General features: G+C 49.4%; 1 protein-coding gene across 4 annotated transcripts in view; it reads right to left on the bottom strand.

Annotated features, from left to right (window-relative positions):
- Positions 1 to 23,055, bottom strand: part of FXYD6 (FXYD domain containing ion transport regulator 6) — a 34,709-nt gene extending 11,654 nt beyond the window's left edge. The window contains exon 1 of one of the 4 annotated variants that reach the window (XM_058545132.1): positions 22,729 to 23,055. The gene's annotated coding sequence lies outside the window, so the exon portion shown is untranslated. The remainder of the gene's footprint in view (positions 1 to 22,728) is intronic. The other 3 variants (XM_058545131.1, XM_058545134.1, XM_058545133.1) reach the window with 3 other exon arrangements.
- Positions 23,056 to 23,321: the final 266 nt, after the last annotated feature.

The raw sequence follows: 23,321 nt of genomic DNA, 5'->3' as shown, positions 1-23,321 counted from the left end.
AAATATACTACAAAGCTATAGTAACCAAAACAGCATGGTACTGGCACAAAAACAGACACACAGATCAACAGAATAGAATCGAAAGCCCAGAAATAAACCCACACATCTATGGACAGCTAATCTTTGACAAAGGAGCCAAGAACATACAATGGAGAAAAGAAAGTCTCTTCAACAAATGGTGTTGGGAAAACTGGATAGCCATATGCAAAAAAATGAAAGTAGACCCTTACCTTTTCACCATACACAAAAATTAACTCCAAATGGATTAAAGACTTGAATGTAAGACCTGAAACTGTGAAACTGCTAGAAGAAAACATAGGCAGTACGCTCTTCAACATCGGTCTTAGCGACATCTTTTCAAACACCACATCTGACCGGGCAAGAGAAACAATAGAAAAAATAAACAAATGGGACTACATCAAACTAAAAAGCTTCTGCACAGCAAAGGAAACCATCAACAAAACGAAAAGGCAACCTAACAATTGGGAGAAGATATTTGCAAACCATGCTTCTGATAAGGGCTTAATCTCCAAAATATATAAAGAACTCATGCATCTCACCAACAAAAAAAACTACCAACCCAATTAAAAAATGGGCAAAAGACCTGAACAGACATTTCTCCAAAGAAGATATACAGATGGCCAACAGACACATGAAAAGATGTTCGAAATCGCTAACTATCAGGGAAATGCAAATCAAAACTACAATGAGATATCACCTCACGCCCATCAGAATGGCTATAATTAACAAGACAGGAAACAACATGTGTTGGAGAGGATGTGGAGAGAAGGGAACTCTCATACACTGCTGGTGGGAGTGCAAACTGGTGCAGCCACTATGGAAAACAGTATGGAGATTCCTCAAAAAATCAAGGATAGAACTACCATATGATCCAGCTATTCCACTGCTGGGTATTTATCCAAAGAACTTGAAAACACCAATTTGCAAAAGTACATGCACCCCTGTGTTCATTGCAGCGTTATTCACAATAGCCAAGACTTGGAAGCAACCTAAGTGCCCAACAAGGGACGAATGGATAAAGAAGATGTGGTATATATACACAATGGAATACTACTCAGCCATAAGAAACGATGAAATCCAGCCATTTGTGACAACATGGATGGACATTGAGGGTATAATGCAAAGTGAAATAAGTCAGAGGGAGAAGGTCAAATACCGTATGATTTCCTTCATTAAGTAGTAGATAATAACAACAATAAACAAACACATAGGGACAGAGATTGGACTGGTGGTTACCAGAGGGGAAGCGGGGAGGGAGGAGGGTGAAAGGGATAATTCGGTACATGTGTGTGGTGATGGGTTGTAATTAGTATTTTGGTGGTGAACATGATGTAATCTATGCAGAAATAGAAGTACAATGATGTACACCTGAAATTTTTACAATGTTATAAACCAATGTTACTGTAATAAACAAAAAATTTAAAAAAAAAAGAAATCATTAATTTTTTGTTGGATCTGTAGTTATGTCGTTTTTTACATTCTTAATATTGTTTATTTGTGACAACTTTTTTCCTTGATCTGTCTTACTAGAGGTTTAACTATTTTATTAGTCTTTTCAAAGAACCAACTCTTGTTTTTGTTGATCCTCTTTATTGTGTGTTTTAAATTTTTCTTAATTCTGTCCTAATATGTTCTTTGAGTTTATTCTATTGCTTTTTCTTTATATTTATCTTCTTAAGTTAGATACTTCGTTTATTAATATTGAGCCTTTCTTGTTTTCTAATATAAGCATTTAAGACTATAACCCTCTGGGTGTCACTTTCATTCCAACATATAAGCTTTGAAATGTAGTTTCTTGATAATTGTTTAGTTCTCAGTACTTTAAACTTGCATTATAATTTGTTTTCTGACCTGTGCATTATTAAGAAGTATGTTTTTTAAATGTCCAAATGTATAGTGATTTTTAGTTTACTTTTGTTATTGACTTCTAACTTAAGTGCGCTGTGGTGAGAGAACGTGGTCTATAGATTACAGATGCGTTGAAATTCATTGAGACTTGCTTTATGATCTGTATATAGTTAGTTATTTAAAAAATTATATTCCATGTATTAGACAATTGTAAATTCCTTCATTGTTGGGAAGAAAGTTCTATATACATGCCCATTAAATAAAATTATTAACTGCATTGTTTAAATTTCTATTTCCTCATTTTTTTGACAGTTTGACCCACCAAAAATTGAGATAGGTGCTTTAAAATCTACCACTATGAGACAGGATTTATAAATTTATCCAAGGGTTTCTTATTGATATTCTAACAGAAAGTTTAAAATTGTTATATTGTCCTGTGAGTTGGATCTTTTAGGATTGTATGGTGATCCCCTCTGTCTTAAATTCTATTTTACTTTCTACCTTTCTGTGTCCTTATGTGTTGTGTGTGTATCCTATCATCTTATAAACAGCAAGGAGATGAATTCAAAAAAAAATTCAACCTGATAATCTCTATTAACTGTGAAGTTTACTCTGTTTAACTTTATTGTGACTACTGATATATTTGATCTGATTTCCACCATCTGTTCTTCCCCTACTTTTCTTGTGTGTATTTCTCTTTTGACATTTTTTTTTTTTTGGATTGATGATTTTTTTCTTATTCACTTTCTCCCTCTACTGGCTGAGAAATTATACAAGCTATTTCTAGTCTTTTAGTGCTTACCTTTGGAATTTTACCATGTGTATTTGCTATAGACTAAAAGTTTGTGTCCCTCAAAATTCATATGTTGAAATCTAATCCTCAAGGTTATGGTATTTGGACATGGGGCCTTTGGGAGGTGATTAGGTCATGAGGGAGGAGCCCTCATGAAAGGGATTAGTGCTCTTATAAAAGAGACCCCAGAGAGCTCTCCCACCCTTTCCATCATGTGGGGGCTCAGCAAGAAGTCAGCAACAATGAAGCAGGTCTTCATCAGACACTGAATCTGCCAACACCTTGATCTTAGACTTCCCAGCCTCTGGAACTGTGAGAAATAAATTTCTGTTGTTTATAAGCCACCCAGTCTATGGTATTCTGTTATAGCAGCCTGAACAGACTAAGACAGTATTCAATTTAACAAAGACTAAAAAAATCTGAAGTTAAAAGGTATGATAGTTATTAGGTATAATAGCCTTCTTGAAGAATACAAACCACCCCCTTCCTCATATATATACTATTATTGTACAAAATTTCAATTATTTTTTAATCCTATGAAATAGATATTAGTATCTGTATTTCATGGAAACCATGCTTGTTTAGGTTTACCCATGTGTAGCCTTCAAGATGGCCCCCAATACCTCCTGGTATTCAGATGGTTGTACAGTCCCCTTCCACACTGGACCAGGATTAGTCTGTGTGACCAATAAAATATGGCAGAACTGATATGTTACTTCCAATATTAGATTATAAAAGGCACTGAAGCTTTCTCTTCTTGTTCTCTCTCTCTCTGATTGCTTGCTCTGGGAAAAGTTACCTGCCATGTCTTAAGTATACTCAGCACCACTGTGGAGAGGCCCATGCGGCAAAGAACTGAGGGCCTCAGTTCAAAAGCCCACTAGGAAATAAGGCCTGCCACGAACCATGTACATGAGCTTAGAAGCAGATCCTCCAGCCCTCACATGACTGCCACCCAGGCTGACAGCTTGACTGCAATCTCATTCAAGACTCTGAGCAGAACTACCCAGCTAAGCTGCCCCCTGATTCCTGACCCTCAGAAATCATGTGAGATAATAAATGTTTGTTGTTTTAAGCTGTGAGTTTGGGGGTAATCTGTTATGTAGCAATAGATAATTAATATAACATATTAACTCATTTGTTCATGATTCTTTTTAAATCTGTCATCCTTCAAACCATTTTCTCTATTCCTGAAGAAATATATTACAATTTTCTTTAATGAAGAGCTATTGGTTATACACTCAGTTTTTGTTTATCTGAGAATGTTTTCATTTCACCCTTGTGGTGGACAGACCCTCAGGTGATCCCCAATAATTCCAACCTTCTAGTTTTCAAGCCTTTGTATAATCCCTCCCCTTGAATGGGGGCAGGAGCTGGGACTTGCTTCTCACAAAGAGAATATGGCAAAGATGACGTCACTCACATGATGGTGTTACGTTTTATAAGACTCACTCAGCAGACTGAAGCCAGAGAATTTTCTCCCTTGATGTTTTGAATAAGTAAGCTGCCAAGTTATGAGAGGACCCATGGAGAGAAGCAAATGGCAAGGAATTGTGGGAAGCCTCTAGCCCTTTGCCTCCAAATCTCGACTGCTGGTATATCAGCAAACATGAAGACAGCTTCACAAGAGGTGGAGACTCTATGCAAGGAGAGTCCATCAGGGCAAGGAAAGTGGAAGCAGGGAATACAATAGGGAACCTGGGACGTTTCCATGGAGGAGCTGACATTTCAGCTGAACCTTGTTAAATAGGATGGGATTTTGATGCACAGGGGTAAGAAGAGAGAAAGGAAGGGCATTCTGGCAGAAGAAACAGCATGAGCAAAGGCAGTGAGAAGGGAAAACGGGAAGCAGGAATAACAAATATTCAGCGCAAGTTCAAGTTCAGTTCAAGTTGAACCTCAAGGCACTTCACTCAAGAGTGGCTGCCTGAAGTGGCCTCCTCAGGATTCCAAAGGAGGTCCAGCAGCAGAAGGCCTTCATCCAGTAGGAATGTCTGCATAGCACAGGAGGGGGCTGGGACAGCAATCTGCCAAGTATTTGCCGTTTCTAGAGTAAGACAGTGAATAATCCAGTTGAGGAAAGAATGAGGGGGTGGGTGGTGAGAATGCTGATAAGACAGCTGCGGTCAGATGGTGGAGGATCTTGAATGCCAAGCTAAAGAGTAAAGACCTGTCTTTGCATTCTAAAGAAAATATTTCTGATCAAGTTACAGTGTGCTGAAAGAAATACCGTTACAGATCTGGAAAGTGACCAACTCCCTACTCCTGCAAGCGCTGCCCAGGCCCGGGCTACAGCAGCCACCCCTCAGCTCAGGCCTCCGCAGGGTGCCTCTTGGTCCCTACACCCATTTTAAAAATCTTATTGGTGGTACTGTTGGCATTGCCCCTGAGTCAAGAGGCCAAGTACATACTCAAGGTCTCTGGAGAGACACAAAATGCCTTTCTCTCACTGCTCCACCACGAAACTCTATCTCAGCCTTCCTCCCTCCCACACAACCGCCCCTCCACATCCTTCACCCTCCCAGTTACCACATTCCTTTCTCCCAGGAAGGAAGCTGGGCTCCCTGGGGCTGCCTGGAGCACTCTGGGAGGAGGTTAAGAGGTGGCAGAAGTGATCGATCTCATTTCCAGGCGACAGAGTCTGAGGAGCAGGGAAGAGAGGCGGGAGGATCTTTGGGAGAGGGAAAAGCCAGGCAGAATTGAGTGGAGCTGGAAGAGGCGTTCAGGAACATCACATTAGCCTCCATGTGCGTGTGAGGCCCTGGACCCCTGCCTGTGGGATCCCTGTGGACCTGGACCCCCTCCCTGGGACACGGCCCAGCAGAAGTCGTCACTGTTAGATGGGGGACTCCTGAGCCTCCTCACTCTGCTGCTCCCCGACTCTGGAACTCTAGATCACTTGACCATGCTCCCCATCTGGAAAACGGGACCAGCCACATTTTGCTTCCCCTATAGCATCTTTTGAGAAAGAATTCAGTTTCTACTCATTTTTCTTCCCCTTTCCATGTTCTCATTTGTCTCTACATTGGCAAACAGCTGACACCTCGGGTGGCAGCAGCATTTCCATGTTAATTTTGCTCCCCGACCTTCCTGCGTTTTTGCACAGTTGCTTTCTGCATGTGCCGGAGAAAGCAATCAGGAGAGTTTCTCTGGCGATTATCTTTCCATACTGAGTCACATAATTTCACATAATTGCTGGGTAAAAGCTGCTCAGAAAAAGAAGCCACTAGTTGATGATGTGGCAACATGCTATATTATTTTTGATTCCACGCAGCAGTGAGATAGATCAGAATACCCAGCTCTATTGTGAAAATAACTCAGAAACAACCTCCATTTAAAATGCAGAGGCTCCAAATTACAGTGGAACTTTATTATCTCACCCTCATCCCTCCCTCCCACAGCCCCCAAAGCCTCACTCCCTTTCCCTTACAGCCTACCTGCTTGCCTTCCTTCTGGCTCAGCCCACTGAAAACATGCTCAGAGGGATCACCACGGCCTGGGTCCTGGCGGGATCTCCAAAGAAGGATGAAGCCCCCACTCCAGACAGGAATGTGGGAAGAGAACCTTGTATGGGGTCACAGAATGCTGGGCCCCATTGTTTAGGCTGACTGTTTACCCTAGACTGTTATTGTATGCCAGGGAACATGATTTAGCCTATGAGGTATCCAAATCTTTGCAACAAAGAGGCCTGTTAAAAGAAGATTCCGCTGTATATAAATAGGATATAACCAAGATGTGAGGCTTACCAGATGGAGCTAGAATCACAGAATGCCAGAGTGAGTTAGAATGATTGAGATGAAAGCTCTTACTTTTTATTTGAGGAGACTGAGGCCCCCACAGAGAAGCGATGTAGCCAATTCACCTAGTTAGTCAGGGGCAGAGCCGGGCTCAGAACCCACACCTCTGACTCCTATCTGCTGCTCTGGTGCTGGGATTGGGAGTGGGGCAGGCCAGGGCCGGAGGAGAGGAGCACCCTGAGGGCAGCAGGGAAAGCTGAGCAAATAATGCCTGAGAGTACTCCGGCAGCCTGGCCGGAGCCAGGGAAAAAGACAAGGCACCTCCAGGAATGAGGCTAGGAACGAGGAATGAGGGGGTAAGAAGGAGGTATCCGACAGGCTCCTCAGCTCTCCATCAGAAGACCACCATTGATGGGAGATGTCAGGGGGCAGTGCTCTGACTCAGCCTCTGCGAAGGTGAGTGATGGAATCAGAAGGCATAGAGCCCAACTCCTCACTCTCAACAGGGGGCGAAGAGATGATCAGAACAGTCCTTTCTGATTGTCCTGGCTGCACGGTGTGGGTGAGTTTGGTGCAGGTTGCCGTTACTGCAGCACAGAACTGAATGGTCTAAGGCCGGGCTCAGGACTGAAAACAGGGAAGGCCCAGGACTAAAACTTATCACGGACAGATCAGTCTGATTTACCGGCAGAGAGGGGGATTCTTTACATTCCTAAGACATTAGTTAGTCTTACTGTTTGGAAGGAAAATAGGGGGAGGGTAGTCTGATCTATTTGTGTTAAGATCTTTTTGGAGACAGGGGACTGGCCCCCAGTGGCCTTTTAAGGCCTCCTTAGCCTCGGATTCTATGAAAGGGCCACGTGTGCACATAATGGTGGTACTAACAGTTCTGGATTACACATGCTAATGAAGGGGGCTTGGGGAGCAGTCAGCACAAACCAGTAGATAACGCCCAAACCCGAGGCTTGGCTTTGAAATGTATTGCACTTTTATGAGAATTTAGGTATCATTAAGGCCTCAGTGCTAGGAAGGCTGGAATGTTCTCCTTGATCTTCTCTGGCACCCCCTTCTACCCCCAGTGTCTCCCTGTGCCCCCATCCATGTCAGGGCAGCCAGGCACCCCTGGCACTCAAACCACCTTCTCCACTCACACACAGCTGCCCTTTTCCTCTCTAAGCTGCTCATCGCCTTTCTGCTTCCCATCTTAGATGCCTTGGCTTAAAGTTCTCTCGGGCTTTTATGTACCGGAGTGAAAAGAAGTCAAGAACAAAAGGACAGTCATCCTCTACACGACTGCTCTGTGTCTAAAGGAGCTCCGGAGGGGGCTTTTCCAGGGTCCTTCCCAGCTGAGCCCGGCACTCCTCATTCCTTCTCTGGACCAGGGGTGCTTTCAGGATGGGGTGTGTCTGCTCCTCGCCTCGTGTGCCATGTGACCAGAGCCTGGGAACAGAGGTAAGGACCACACTGTGGCCTCAAACCCCCAACTGTGTGCCCTAAACTCTCTGACCTTGAAGCTCCCCAGCCACAGTGCTTTTGTAAAATGCAGAGTGGATTCTTCTTCATCTTTGGCCCCTGCTGGGAGTCTGCTCAAAATGCCCTTTCTTCATAGAGCTACAAGATACAGCTGCAGCCTCCTTGACTGTAAAAGCCCCGACCCCAGGTCCATCCCTGGAGCCCATGGCCAGAGAACATGAACCTCCTGACAAGGGACATTCAGGCCTGAAGCTCCTGGCAGCTAAACAAAGCCTAGCCCCACTCACCCTGCACACTTCCTAGGGCAGCAGCCTTGACTGGAGTGTGAAAGGGAAGGTGAGGAAAGACACGTGAGTCTTCTAGGTGGTAGGGAGCAGTGAGCTTGGCGGCAGGAATAAGCAAGACGCTGGAAATGGGGAGTCTGGGGGTGGGGACAGAGGTCTGCCTGGAGCATAGGAGTCCTTCTATGGACTCCACAGACAGAAATGAGAGGAAGTGAAAATTCTGAGATGGAATGCCCATATTTAAGGCCCAGTCTAGGAGTCTGGATTGGATATAAGAGGTAATAATAATAATCATGACACACAACACAGGTCAGGCACTATTCTTAGTACTTTATATATTTATTCTCATTTAATCTTTAAAAATAGCCTATGAAATAGTTGTTACCATCAAACCCATTTTACAGGGAAAGAAGCTGAGGCAGAGAAAGAGAGGCGCCCTGGCAAGTGAGAGCTGGATTCCAGGCTTTGGCCCAGCTCCGTCTGCCTCCCAGCCAGTGGAGGAAGGGTGGTCTTCCTTCCGTGAGCTCAGGACTCCAGCCCTGCCCCACATCCCAGGGGAGGGCTCACAGCCACTCAGTGGCAGGGCCATGATGGGTCACCTGCACTGTGGCTCCCCAGAGGGCCCACCTCCCAGACAGCTGCCACCCGGGTTCCTGCTCCTCTCCCTGTCCAGTGGGCTGAGGCCACAAGGCTCGGCCGCCTGAGGGTGTCAAACGAGCTCTGCAGAGAGGGCCACAGGGAAGGGGGCTCCTGCCTCTGCGTGAACATTTACCAGCCAAGCTCCCCAACATCTCTAGTCTCATACATATTCACGAGAGAAAGAGACAGCAGAATGCACAGTGCCTGCCAGCTCACCCCTGAGAGAGAATTTATATTCCCTTGTTGGACAAGGAGCTGTTTACTTGGGAGGGTGATTTTTTTTTGGCAGATTACAGAATTGTGCAGCTGGTTAGGCCGGGGGTGAGAACACGGGGTGGGGGGCAGTGAGGAATCAGCCAGTCTATTCCCCTGTCCACTTGCCAAGAGTATTATTAAAGTCAAGTGAGACAATATATATGAAGGTTCTTTGTAAACTGTAAAGCACTGTGCTAACAATACCTAAAATTTATTAGGTATTCATGTCATGGCAAGTACTGTTCTAAGAGGTTTACATGTACTAACTCATTCGATCCTTACAGCAGCTCTAGGAAGTGGCTATGATTGTGATCCTTCCCATCACGCAGATGGAGAAACTGAGGCCAGGAAGGTTAAATAACTTGCCTAAAGTCCCAGAGCTAGAAAGTAGCAGAGCCTAGATTTAAACCCAGCAATCTGGCTCCAGAGTCCTCGCTCTGAACCACTCTGCTATCCTGCCTCTCTGCACTCAGTGGCTTTGTGGCCTTGAGCAAGATACTCTTCCTCTTGGAGCCTTTGCTTCTGAGACTGTAAGATGGGAATGATAATATGCATCTCAGGAGCTGGGAGGTTTGGTAAAATAGCTTTGGTGCATGGGCAATTATCATCTGTCGGCCCACACCTGTCCCTCCTGAGAAGCGCATCTCCTTTTGGAGGAGAGATGGCTCCTCCTCCACTCCAAGGCTGTAGGGTACTGGGGGCTGCCAACCACAGCCCCTCCCTTGTAGCTAAAAGGAATGCGTTTGGGACTGCAGTGTTCCCCGCCCAGGGGCTGTCATATCATCAAGGGAGGAAGTTGTCAAAGCAGCCAAGCTGTGAAATGTGGGGGTGGGGCAGTCTGTGGGGAGAAGTCAGCCAGCAGCAACAGGTGAAGAGCTGGCTGGAGAGAGAAGCCAGGAGAAGGGACAGGGAGAGGGTCCTGGCTGGGTGTGCTCCGGCCCCTCTGTTCCCAGACCAGCGCTGCTCTGCCCCACCTGCAGTTTGATAGTCCCTGCCTTGCCTAAACTAGGAGTTCAGTTTCTGTCATTTGCAACAAAAGCAGATATCACACAGAGCTGAGCACAACGCCTGGCAAAGAGCAACTACTTTCTGGGCACCAACTGTAATGTTATTACTATTATCATCCCCCAACTCTTTCCTCAGCTTCTTGCTTCATTTTCTACCTGCTCTTGGGAAATGGGAGAGAAACAGAGAACGGGGACAGGGCCCTAGTCCCTCCTCTCACTTCCCTTCCTTCCTCCTTTACCTGTCCTCTAGCCACGAGGCGGCTCCAGCGTTCTCCTGACCCAGGGCGGGGAGGGCGCCTCGGCCCACGGTGGACACAGGCAGGGACACAGGCAGAGCAGGGCTTGACACTCAGAAGGCTTTCTCCTGCCTCAAGAAAAACAGCCTGCGTCACCCAGCGCTGCAGACAGGTGGCGTAGGCAGAGCGTGGCCGACGGAGCCAGCCAGAGACCGGTGACACATGCTCCCAGCCCCAACCAGGGGAGCCCCTACCAAGAGACACAGTAGCAAGATAAACAGAGAGGACAGAGACAGAAAAAGAGGAAGGAAATCCCAGAGGAAGAGAAACTGAAGAGGGGAGGTGCCCAGGAGAAGTATGAGAGAAGCAGGCAAAGTCTTTCCTGTTCCAAAGACGGAACAGAGGCTGGCCGAGGGCAGACTGCCCGGCAGAAACTGAGAGAGGTGGAAAAGGAGGGACCCAGGGGGCAAAGGAAGGAGAGAAAAGAAAACCTGCCCTGGGGAAGCATCCCGCAAGCCTCAGTGCTGCCGTCCCCACGAGGCCCTAGCTGGGTCTACACCCGTGGCTGCCTAGGCTGCCTCCACCACACCCCTGCATGCACTGGTCACACAGATGCTCGAAAGAGCCGAGGAAGGAAAATGCACCGGGGTGGAGTCGGGGGAGGAAAGTCAACAGACAGCTGCTGTTCCTGGGAGCAAACAGCTCACAGCGCCCCCTGGCCGCCAGGCAGCTTCCCGGCGGAAGACAGGCTCTCTGCTGTCCACGCAGCCTGCTGGACAGGATCCAGGAGCCTGAGGCCTAGCCGTGGAGGGCCTCAGGCTCCCCACCCCTCTGGCCAGCACACCCAGGCTTTCTCCTAACCCAAAATCCTTCCAGCAGAAGCCACTGCCTCCCACAAGGGGCCCCTTCGTGTGTCTCTCGAGGAGGGCTGGGCCCGAGATGCACAGGCAGGGCCAAGCCGACTTCTGAAAAACCAGGGTGGGGTGCCTCAGGTGGCCCTGGGGGCGTCTTGGGTTTAGAGGTCAGGGCAAGATATATCAGGACAGAGACTCTTGTCCTTCAGCCCTGGACCCTCGAGTGTACCTGCGGCTGTCAGAAGAGAAAGGGGGAGCAACTGTGCTGTGTATGTTCCACACCCTCCCCTGCTCCTGTTCCCCACTCCTGGTGGCTGAGGGGGATGATGATGGTGATGGTGGTGACGCTGATAACACCAAACATTTGTAAGACACCTTGCTTACCAGACAACTTCACAAGCATTAGCTCAAAGGAACATCAAAACTACATGTGATGTGGGGTATCGCTGCCATTTTACCAATTAGAAAAGGTGAGGCTCAGAGTTAGGTTACTTGTATAATATTATTACACAATAATACGGCTAACAATGGCACAGCTGGCATCGGCTCCTAAGTCTGTGGATACCAAATGCTACGCTCTTTCCACTCCCTCCTGCTGCCTTGCCGGCAAATGTGGCAATGCATGGGGACTAAGGGAAAAGAAAAGGCTGACCCTGACTCAAGACCAAGCGGTCTCATCAGATGGGCGTGTTCTTACCCAGGCCGGGGGAGAAAAACCAGGGTGAGAATAACCCAAATAAAGTTAAATAGCTTTATTTAACTCTGGCATGCATTACGTCATTTTTTCCCTTTCACAGTTTCTTGCCCAACTCTGCTCTGTCCACTACGTGTGAGCATAAGGCTGGGACCCTGGAGCCCCTTAGGAGGAAGGAGGAGGCCCAGCTTCTCTGTCAGCCATCGCTGGACCCCAGCTGTTCACAGTTCTGCCCCATCACCCCCAGCTGAGCCTCAGCATCAGCGCAGGCATCTTGTCTCCCTCCTCAGCCTCTACCTACCTCACAGCAGCTGCTGGGCACACTGCTGCTCTCTGCCCAGCAGAAGGTCAGTGCATCTATGCTGGGAGCTGGACAGTGTCCCAGACCAGTTCTAGGTGACCCTGTCCATCGGAGCTCAGCTCACAGGGGATGCCAACAGAACTGCCAGCCCAGCAACTGGCAGCCTTTCAGAGTGGGCTGCCAGCTGCAGACCCCCTTTTTTCTGGTATGGCTCAGCATGACATTGGGGTATAGAATTGAAATAAAGACCACCCCTGCTCAAAAATATATCTGCACCCACAACATTCCCTCAAGGAAAGATGTTTTAATTTCACCAAATGCTTCTTTTCAAAAGTAAATGCTTCCAATCCTGACAGTCATTTATATCTTGGCCTGAGTTATTTAATCAGATTCTTTCCAAACAGCTGAGATCTGCCTGCATTTAGGTGGAGAAAGGAGGGTGAGTTTGAAACAAGATGTAACTTTGGAAAGAATGGCACCATTTTCCTTCCGGTTATCAAATTAACAAATATTTATTGATGGCCTTCTCTCATCCAGGAGCTTGGTCGTCACTGAGCGTCCTGCAAAGGCACAGTCCCTGCCTCATAGAGCTTACAGTCTAACCAACTGACAACATTTCCTCCCTCCCTCCCTTCCAGGCTCCACACTGCATCTGTGGCCAAGTCAGTCCCAGGCACGCGTACTCCCGCTGTTCCTCTATAATCCGGCCCTTCTCTTCCGTTGCTCGCTCTAGCTCAGACCCTCATTATTGCTCCCTTGCGCTGTCCTGGTAGCTTGCCTAATAGTGCAGTAGCTGCTCCCATCTTTAACCTCCTCCCTCCAATCTGTCCTAGACATTGATTACTGCACGTGTGATCTACCTAAAGCGTGTTCTGATCACTTCTCTCCAAACTCAATGCAGCCATGATGCTTCAGTATCCTATTTATTTTTAAAAAATAGAAACTTTTTATTCTGGCATATAAATACCTCTAGGTCTATCCCTTTCTTACCCTTCCAATATTTTCTCCCATTACTTTCAGCTACGATGGTCTACTCCTGTCTCCTGCCATGTGTGCATCAATCTCCAGGCCTCTGTATATTCTGTTCCCTCCACTTAGAATGCCCTTCCCTTCCCTGTTCATTGCAGTTCTCAACCCTGGCTGCACCTGAGGATCACATGGAGAGTGTTTTAATAATAATAATAAATTGGGCCGGCCCCGTGGGTTAGCGGTTAAGTGCGCGCGCTCCGCTGCTGGCGGCCCAGGTTCGGATCCCGGGCGCGCACCGACACACCGCTTCTCCAGCCATGCTGAGGCCGTGTCCCACATACAGCAACTAGAAGGATGTGCAGCTGTGACATACAACTATCTACTGGGGCTTTGGGGGAAAAAAACAAATAAATAAAATAAAATAAAAATAATAATAATAATGATGATGATGATGATGATGCCTGGGAATCAACTAAGCCCCATTAAATTCTAAACTCTACTGTAGTGGTGTGGCCAGGGCATCAGTAATTTTTAGGATCTCCTCACTGATTCTAAGATGCAGCCAAGGTCGAGAAAGGCTGTCTTTGTCCAACTACCACTCCAGCCTCTAGACTGATGGTAGACTTCTTTCTCTGGACTCAAAGAGCACCTGTTGCCTGACATTAGCACCGATTTGGCACACAGCATATTCTGTTTTATGGTCTCTTGAATACGGTTCTCCTAGCTGAAGAGTCTCTGTGCTACCTCATGACTTGCAAAAGCTGGGACGGTGCAGACAGCCAGCGAGTGCTGGTTGACACATTAATATGTTTGTCTGAAGGAGTGGAAAGAGCACAGCTCCACTCACCGGGCCCTGGAATTCTGCTGGAGATGGGGGCGCTGAAAGAGATTGAAAATCCAGTCATGCCAACGTCACCAGCGATGAATCACGCTGATAGTACGTACCCTCGAAGTGATGTGATGAAAATAGCCCTTTACCTCTGCGGTCTTCCTCCCCAAAACCCATAAGCCCAGTCTAATCACGAGAAAAACATTGGACAAATCCCCATTGAGGGGTACCCTACAATATCCCTGACCAGTCCCCTCAAAATGTCAAGGTCATCAAAAACAAGGCAAGTCTGAGAAACTGTCACAGCTAAGAGGAGCCAAAGGAGACATGACAACTAATGTAATGTGGTACCCTGGATGGGATTCTGGAACAGAAAAAGGACGTTAAGTAAAAACTAAGGAAATCTGAATAAAGTATAGACTTTGATTAATAATAATATATTAGTATTGGTTCATTATTTATAACAAATGTACCACACTAATGTAAGATATTGATAAGAGGGGAAACTGTGTGTGTTGGGGGATATATTGGAACTCCCTGTACTATCTGCTCAGTTTTTCTGTACATCTAAAATTGTTCTAAAAAAATAAAGTCTATTAAAAAATAATGAAAAATTGTAAATTCAGTTAAAAACAAAAACAGTCCCCCAACCCCTTCCCATCACTCCCACATCAGCTCACCTTCCTGGCAAGCAGTGTGAAGTCCTGTGCCCTGTTCACACGTCTGATGCTTCTGTAATGGAGACTGGGCTTCTGTGGTTCAGAACTACAGAGCCGAAGCTAGCACAGGCTTTTAATAATTTTATTTTATTTATTTATTTATTTTTTCCCCCAAAGCCCCAGTAGATAGTTGTATGTCATAGCTGCACATCCTTCTAGTTGCTGTATGTGGGACGCGGCCTCAGCATGGCCAAAGAAGCAGTGCGTCGGTGCGCGCCCGGGATCTGAACCCGGGCCGCCAGCAGTGGAGCGCGTGCGCTTAACCGCTAAGCCACAGGGCCGGCCCCAGCACAGGCTTTTAAAGCTGCCTTTTAAAACAAGTGCTCTGGGTCCAAGCCGAGGTCACTGATGGATCTTTGGCCTCCAGAGAAAATGCAACCTGTTCCCTTGATTTGCATTTTAAACGCCCATCAAATAAACAATTAAATGTCAGTTATTCTGTTTAATAGCCTAACTTGAAAAGATTGGCCCCCTTACAAAGTTCCAGAGAGAGTCTGATGAGCCAACGGGACTCAGAGCCTGGGACTGAAGAGAGAGCAGAGAGTGGTGACATTCTAGTAGGCCTGGGGGCTCACAGCGGCTGCACTTTGCTGAATTCCCCGCACTGCCCCGAAGGCTGTTAGACAGCATAGGAGCAGGGCAGGGTGCCTCTGGCCCAGATCATTGCTGCTGACATCTCCCAGGGTGGCCTCTTTCCCACTGGGTTCCTCTCTCGTCATGTCTGGCAGGGCCTCCCTGAGTAGCCCCATCGCTGGGTTTGCCCCACCATCCTTCATTCATGGAGGAGGGGCACCCCCACAGCTGAGGGGCTAGAGGCTGCGCCCACAGCTGTTTCTCTAGAGCCCAGACCCAATCCAGCCTGGCAGCACAGGGGGAGTGCAAGGGACAAAACTCTTTTAATATATAGCTGACGACTTCTTATTTTAACCCGAGGCATCTTTACCTTTAATATGGATTTACTTCTGGGGAAGAAAAACATGGTCAGAGGAAGAAAAGAACTGACCATTAAAAGAAATTAAGGCCCCTTCCTTAGAAAGGGAGACACAGAATTCATAAATCACAACCACAGGCCTGGCGTCTAGAAGTCTCCCCTGTAGACCCCAAGCTGGCCCACCAGTGGAGCCATAATGCCTCACTGCCATCCCGCTGTCACTGCCAACTGTGACAGTCTTCACAGCGCCATCCCAGCCATTATCCTGTGGGCTTCTCATAACAGCCCTCAGAGGCAGGCGCACAGAGTCCTATTGTTTGCTCAACCCCAACACAGGCCAATGACATGAGTTGCCCAAAGTGAGTCAGGAAGCAGGACTCAGGCCCCTGCCTCCAAGGGGATCTCAGTCCAGTTCCAGGGAGTCTGGTTGGCAGGCAGCACTAAAGCCCCAGGCGGGGCCCCATCAGGCTGGGCAGGGCGGGAGCGAGTCAGGCCAGTGATGGGCTCACCTCCTCCACATGCCTGCTGACAAAGGCCCATTCAAGAGAGGCCAGACAAGCAGTCCCGGCGGCAGAAACAGAAACCTGGAGCAGTGGCCAGGGCCACAGGCCCAGGGCCCAGGGCCCAGGGCCACGTCACCCTACCGACAGCCAGACCACAGTACCAGGCAACTTGGCCGGCCCCCTTCCACTCTGTCTGCCCAACAGCCCACCTCCTTGAACATACAGCTCTGGCCTGCATGTCTGAACCTGCATGCAGGGCACTTTGCATATATTCAAACTGTCTTGCTTGTGGGGGGAGTGGCAAGGAGATGCACCCTGACCCATGGGCCTGCAAACCTGGAAACCTGCCCCACCTCTGGTTCGGGAGGGTGGATGCATGTGCGTGTACGGAGGGTTTACCCGACGTTGTTTGTCTCTGCTTCAGAAAACACTGTCCCCCCTCTCCTGCCACACGCCCTCCTTCCTCCTATTCCCACAGAGCCAAGGCCCATACCTCTTTCCACGTATTGCCATCGTTAGTGTGTGTCTCCCCATCAGACTATGAACTCCTTGGCGGCAGAGGCACATTCTAAGCATCTCTGCATTTCCAGCACTTAGCGTGATAGCTGCTCAATAAATGTTGACGACCGAATCAATGGGCGCTTCAGCAACATTATCGCTTTAAGTCACAGGCCAATCCAAGCTCAGAACAACCTGAGGATCTGTATGGAATTTATAAATAATTTTAAAACTTTCCAGTGCCCCCCTCCCCCCATTTCCTCATTTCTGCTCTCTAGGTCTCTGTCAAATCCCAATCAACAAAACGCTACGATGAATCATCTTCCCTCCATTGATCTCAGCCCTCAAGCATCTCCCAGACCTCTGATGGGGTAAAATTCTTAGTTTTTAGACTGTACCAAAGGAACTAGACAGACCGAGAGGATGCATGGGCAAAAAGGGATGTATGTCTTAGGAATGTGTGCTGTGCACCTGGGTATGAGCGAGAGGCAGAGAGACAGTTTTAAGGGACAAGTAGGTTTCAACACTTCCTAGTGGGTGTAGACTTTTTCCCACATACATTCAGTTCACACATGTTCCCTGAGCTTTCTCCATGTGTCCGACACTGAGCCAGGCAGGGGACAAACAGACCTTGCCTTTTTTTTTGACGAGGAAGATTGGCCCTGAGCTAACATCTGTTGCCAGTCTTCCTCTTTTTGCTTGAGGAAGATTGTTCCTCAGCTAACACCTGTGCCAGTCTTCCTCTATTTTTGTATGTGGGACACCACCACAGCATGGCTTGATGAGCAGTGTGTACGTCCACGCTCAGGATCCAAACCCACGAACCCCGGGCCACCGAAGTAGAGTGCATGAACTTAACCACTACACCACTCGGCCGGCCCCCAGACCTTGCCTTTTAAGAGGTAAATGGGGGTGGAGGGGAGACGGCGTGTATATAAGTAGCTAAAATGCAAGCACAGTGGGCCGTGTACTCGAAGAGAAGAATGAATAGAACATTCAGGGCTATGGCGAGGAGGAAAGCATGTCTCTTTACAGAATTAGGAAAAGCTATTTGAAAGAATGAGCACTTGAGAGGAGCCTCGAAGGATGACATAACAATAACAAGGTCATTCTAATAATAATGTCATTACTATCATTATTATTATTATTACAGCAGCTAATATCTACTGAGTGTTTACTATGCGCTAGGCACCACAAGAAGCACTTTACATAGCTAGCTTCCCCCGCTCAATCCTCACGTCTATTTGACAGATAAGGAAACTGAGGCTCAGAGAAGTCAAGAAAACTAGGAAGCGTCAGAACCTAGATTATAACCTGAGTTTGCACGTCTCCAAATGCCGCCACCTCCTCCTCTGCAGGCTGGAGTGAGAGAGCTCATTCCAGGTAGGGCCTGAGCAGAGGCAGAGAGGAGGAAATACAAGGCTTGGGATGACCATCAGGAGAAGGTGCTAGAGAGCAGCTGCAGCCAGGTTACGAGAGCCTTGAGTGCCAGTGCCAGGCACCCGTCCTTATAAACAGGCAATGGACAGCCCAGGGAGGTCTGACATAACTGGACCTGATCTGCAGGAGCAGTGGTAAAACAGATCGGGGCTGAGAGAGTGGAAGGGAAGAGGCCATCACAATGGCCTGGGTGAGAGACTGCAGCTGGCGAGGTGAGAGGGTGTGTGGGAAACTGTGAGCACGTGCCTCTGTGTTAGGTGTGGAAGATTATGTATGTGTGAGAAGGGGAAAGTGTGTGAGTGCCCATGTGAGTGAGTGTAGGGGTCCTTTCTGCTGAAGAAGAACGTTGCAGAGCCTTCCTGGTGGGAGGTGGGGGGGAGGTAAGCAGCAGGAGAGAGGAAGGGACAGGACAAATCAATTGGTCTAGCTGAGCAGGCGGGCTCTGGTGAATGAGAAACCATCATTTCACAGCTCTGTGGGCCCTGAGAAGCCCAGAGCCTGGCATATCGGAGGGACTCAGTTAACATTTGTTAACAAGCGTAGTGGTTAAGTTCGTGTGCTCCACTTCGGCAGGCCGGGCTTTGCGGGTTCAGATCCCAGGCTCGGACCTATGCACTGCTTATCAAGCCATGCTGTGGCAGGTATCCAACATATAAGGCAGAGGAAGATGGGTACAGATGTTAGCTCAGGGCCAATCTTCCTCAACAAAAATAAATAAATAAAATAAAAAATAAAAGGATGTATGAATGAATTTGAGACCTTGGCCTGGTCTCTTCCAAGGTCTAGCTTTGCCCTCCAGCTGTGTGGGGGTCACTGTCCTTCCAACTAGATCCTCCCTCATCCCTGGCCCCCGCCACCCCAAATCAGATATTCTGAGCTGGAGCAGCCCCATTCCCACGGCCCCAGCATGGGCCCCAGGGCTCCAGCCCTCCTCCTGGGCTTCGTGCCCCCTCGCACATCTTTGTAACAAATGTGTTCCTGTTTGGGCTCCAAGCCTGCTTCATACTTTCCCAGGTCAGAGTGTCCCCTCCTCCCTCCTATTCCAGAGCAGAGAGGATGCTGCCAGATTGGTTCCAAGCTTTTGTCTCAGCCAGAGATATTCTATTTCTCATCAGGGACAGAGAGCCCCGACCAGCACCTTCTCTCACACTCTGCAGCTGGCCAAAGGCCCTCCCTCTGGAGAATTTCATAGACCACCAAATGATGGCTCTGAGTCTCGTCCTCTCCAGAAGACACCTCTTAACAAGACTCTACCCAGCCCCAGTTTTCATCCTGGCAGAACAGACCAGGTAGACCACGGCATCCAGGAGGGGCTGGCTCCTGCAGCCGGAGGGAAGAAAACCTGGTCTCAGCTTCTTGGGCCCCTCCTGTCCCACTGACTGAAAGGGGAGGCTTTCTCCAGAGTCACGAGAACCCAGTCCCTCTCCTGCTCAGCTCAGCTGCAACTCTGTATTATGAAATAATGAGTACAATTTGGCACTGTATAATCCACAAAACTTCAGAGGAAGAAATGGCTCAGAAATCACGGAATCTAACCCCCCCTAAAAACAAAGCAATACTGACTGATGTGGGAATAGGCAGACGCTAAAATCTTGGAAGCTTTCAGTTGCTTGAGCTCAGTCTAAGCTATTTCTGGCTTTCACCAGAAGCCCGGTTGGCATCCAAAAGGACATCTGTGGAATGAATGCACTTGCCCTTGGGACAGAGCCAGGACTAGAACCTGGGTCTGCCCTCCAGGTTCACAGCCTTTTTGCTACAGGCTCTCTGCCTCCAGGGGCTGTGCCTGTCAGGACTGGTTTGCTTCCTCCAGGGCACTCGGGTGGAAGCTGGTGGGTGATTTGTTAGACAGTGAGTCCTGGGGGCTGCCTGGCACAGTCTGCCATCCAGATGGCAGCCAGCTAAGTCCAACAGGGCTGGGGGGCAGGGGAGCGTGTGCTCTGATTTATGAGGGATCTAGGCGGGCTGGCTCGCCTAAGGCTGTGGGCAGTTTCCAGGGTCTAGGGAACTGCTCCTGCTCCCCACATCCTCCTTGCTACACCCTCCAAGAAAACATAATGGAGCAGGCTCCCCACCCACCAGAGGACCCACACATTGGAAGGGATATCCCAGTTCCCAGAGGATTGCTGGTAATACAGAAAGGAAGGCAAGAGATAGGGGACAGGGAGTGTGGAGCCACAAATCCCGGCTGAAGAGTCAGAAGGCCTCAGCCACTGCTGGGTGTGTGACCTCTGAGCCTCAGTTTCCCCATCTATGCTATGTCCTGATTGGATGTTCCCTCAAGGTCCCTTCTGGCTCTGAGAAATCTAGGATTCTAAGGTCTGGGACTGTGTCTTCCTCCTCACCCTCAGGTCCCCGGCAATTAACACATAGTAGGTACTTAAGACACTTCCTTGAATAATTGAGTGACATGGGCCCTCAGCCAGTCCAGAGATCACATGGAGGCCAGGACAGACACTCTTCCCTCAGGTGTCTACCACCTGACCACCGTGGAAGCCGCAGGTCTTGGAAAAGCTCTGGCAATCCAGGAGCCCTTCGCAAACCCACTCCCTCTCCTAGATGCACAGATGTGGTGGAGGAGCCACGTAGGAGGAGGAAAAGTTGCCTGGAGGAGAGAGGGTGGCCTGGACCTGGACGGGAACAGACTCCCCTACTTGCACTTTCTTAACTCACCTGGCCTCTCCTTCCCGCTCTTTCTGGCTTCCCTCCCTTCCCGGCCCTCATCCCCCTTTGTGTCCTCTCCCTGCCCTTCTGGCCCCCTTTTGCTCTGCTTGCACAGTCACAACCTTTCCTCCCTCCTTTGTGGAAGCTCAGAGCCTGCTGGTCCAGGAGCTGCTTGATCCTCTGTTAGCAGGAAGACTCAGGGGTGAGTGGAGGCTCCGAGAATGGGCCAGGAGCCTCAGGCTTCCTCAGGGTCACGGCAGGGAGAAAGCAGACATGGAGAGATTTAAATTCTGGTGCGTGCCCAGCCTCTGGAGTCCGGCACCTAGGAGAGGGGCTCCTCTGAGGGAATCTGGAAGTGCATTTCTTTCTATCTTCCTCAGCAGGGTTCTTGGGAGATGTTTCCTTCTGGTCTTCCTGAGCCTTCCCCTGCACACCCCTCCGCATAGAGCTAGATGGGAGAGGAAACTGCTCTCTCTTCCAGCTTGAGACCTATTTAGAAGTACTGTGTGTGCGTGTAGTGGGGGAAGCAATGGTATGTGTTATTGTTGGTGTATGTGAGAGCATACACAGTGCAATGTAGGGTGTATGTGCAGCATTGTGGGTGCTGTGTTGCGGTGCAGCACATGTATAGTGTATTTGGTGTGTATGTGGTGTATATGTAGTACAATATATACGTGTGTGTGATGCCTTTATGGACTGTGTGTGTTGAGTAGGATGTATGGTATGTGTGAGTGTGTAGTGTGGCATGTATGTATATGTGTTAGGGTGTATAGTGTGTGTGCAGGGGGACTTGAGTGGGTAAGAAGCCACGTCAGTTGGGGTGGAAGCTAGCTATGCAGGATCTCCTACCCAGGGAAGCCAGAGATAACTAGTATCTAGGCAACCATGTTGGGGGGAGGGGAGGAGATATGGAGGTGAGGAATGGGCAGGAAAAGGAGGGAGGCTGAGAATTGAAGAGGAGTTTCCATGGCAACTACCAGGCAGGTCACATGCAAAAGGCTAAGTTGCGGAAACAGATATACACATCCACACACACACACACAATATGAGGGACCCAGAGTAAGGTCCCTTCAGAGAGGACACGGGCTGCCCACGGATCCATCTCCAAACCTGGAAATCCGGGCCCAGCCAAAGAGCACGACGCCAAGGAGACAAAGGAAGTGGAAACAGAGGCCACATTCATGGTGGGGAGAAGCCTCAGCAGCCACAGCTCCTGCCCCTGGAGGACGGCAGCACGGGCCTGGGCAGGCCCATTTCTCCAGTACGGCTGCTCCCTGCTCCCACCCTTGGGTGCTTTTTCTACCAGCCATCACTTGTAAGAGCCAGAAGCAAGCACCAGGAGCCCCAGGCCGCTCTTCCAACTCTCCACGGAAGACAAGGAGACACAATGGGGGAGGCTCTGCCAGGGGAAAGGGGGCTGGGCAGGAGGAAAGGAGGGAATGGGAGGGTCAGGGCCCCCTGGAAGAAAATAGGACTGGATAGACAAGGGGAAAAAACTGATGCAGACATTCTCATGAACGCCAAGCCCTGGAACCTCAATCCTTCTTTACCTTCCCCCAGCCCTTGCCCACTGCCCAGCCACAGCCCCTTCTGCTCCCCAAGCACCAAACCAGCAAGTTCCATTCTGTATTGCTCATATGTCCACACTCACATCCCCACGCTCCACTCAAGCGTCCACAGGTTCCCAGTAACAAAGGGAAAGCTCCCCCTGGATACAGGGTGGGAGCAGCCCTTTCCCCTTCTCCCAAAAACCACAGCCCCAGGCTTCAGGCAGCAACAAGCGCATTTCCAGCCACCACCCCACCGCCTTGGCCTGCCTCCCCTCGGAGGCCCCTCTTCTCTTCCGACGACATCTCCTCGTTTACATCCCCAGCCGGGTTTCCGCTGCCCAGGCAGCAGCTGCCCGGGGAGGACCGCTCACACCCACTGAAACAAACAAAACCCGGCAGCTCCCCGGCGCCCCGCGAGCCGTCCCCACCAAGCCTCTCTCCCTCCTCGGAAGAAGAACCCAACTTTGCCCCTCTGCAGCCGCTTACCTGCAGCGCGCGGTCCCCCCCGAGACAATCCCAGGAGGACGAGCCGAGTCCGAAGCAGCCTGGGAGTGGCGGGGCTGGGGGCAGGGCGGTGGGAGAGGCTTTCGCTCTTTTCCCGCCTCCCCTCCAGCGAAGGGCTGGGGCGGGCTGGAGGGGCGCGTCCTGCAGAGGGTGGGGAGCGGTGGGCGGGGATCGGCCGGGGCTGGGCTCCGGGGACCGCCGAGCGGTGTCACCGTCCGATGGCTTCTGGGTAGCGGGGGCGCGCAGACCCCTCTCCTCCTCGCCCTGCGCTGCGCTCCCGCTCCGAGCGCGCCGCCGTCCTCCGCGGTGCGGGAGGGCTTCTTGCAAAGGGCGGGCCAGCTCGGAGAAGCAACAGGAGCCTGCCGCCGAGGGGGCGGGCCAGCACCAGCGCCGATTCGCCACCAGCTGTTGCTTTTTGGTTTTCCTCTGGTGAGGGTGAGAAGGGAGCGACACAAACACAGTGACAGAGCTAGTGTCTCTCTGAAATAGTAAACTGAAGGGAACGGGAAAATAACCCAGCACCAGACACAGCAACCCACGTTAATTGGGAGCCTTGAGGCAGTTAAGGGGAATGT

Source organism: Diceros bicornis, chromosome 7 (assembly GCF_020826845.1).
Source record: "Diceros bicornis minor isolate mBicDic1 chromosome 7, mDicBic1.mat.cur, whole genome shotgun sequence".
NCBI lineage: Eukaryota > Metazoa > Chordata > Mammalia > Perissodactyla > Rhinocerotidae > Diceros > Diceros bicornis.
This window is presented reverse-complemented; position numbering and strand designations above follow the sequence as displayed.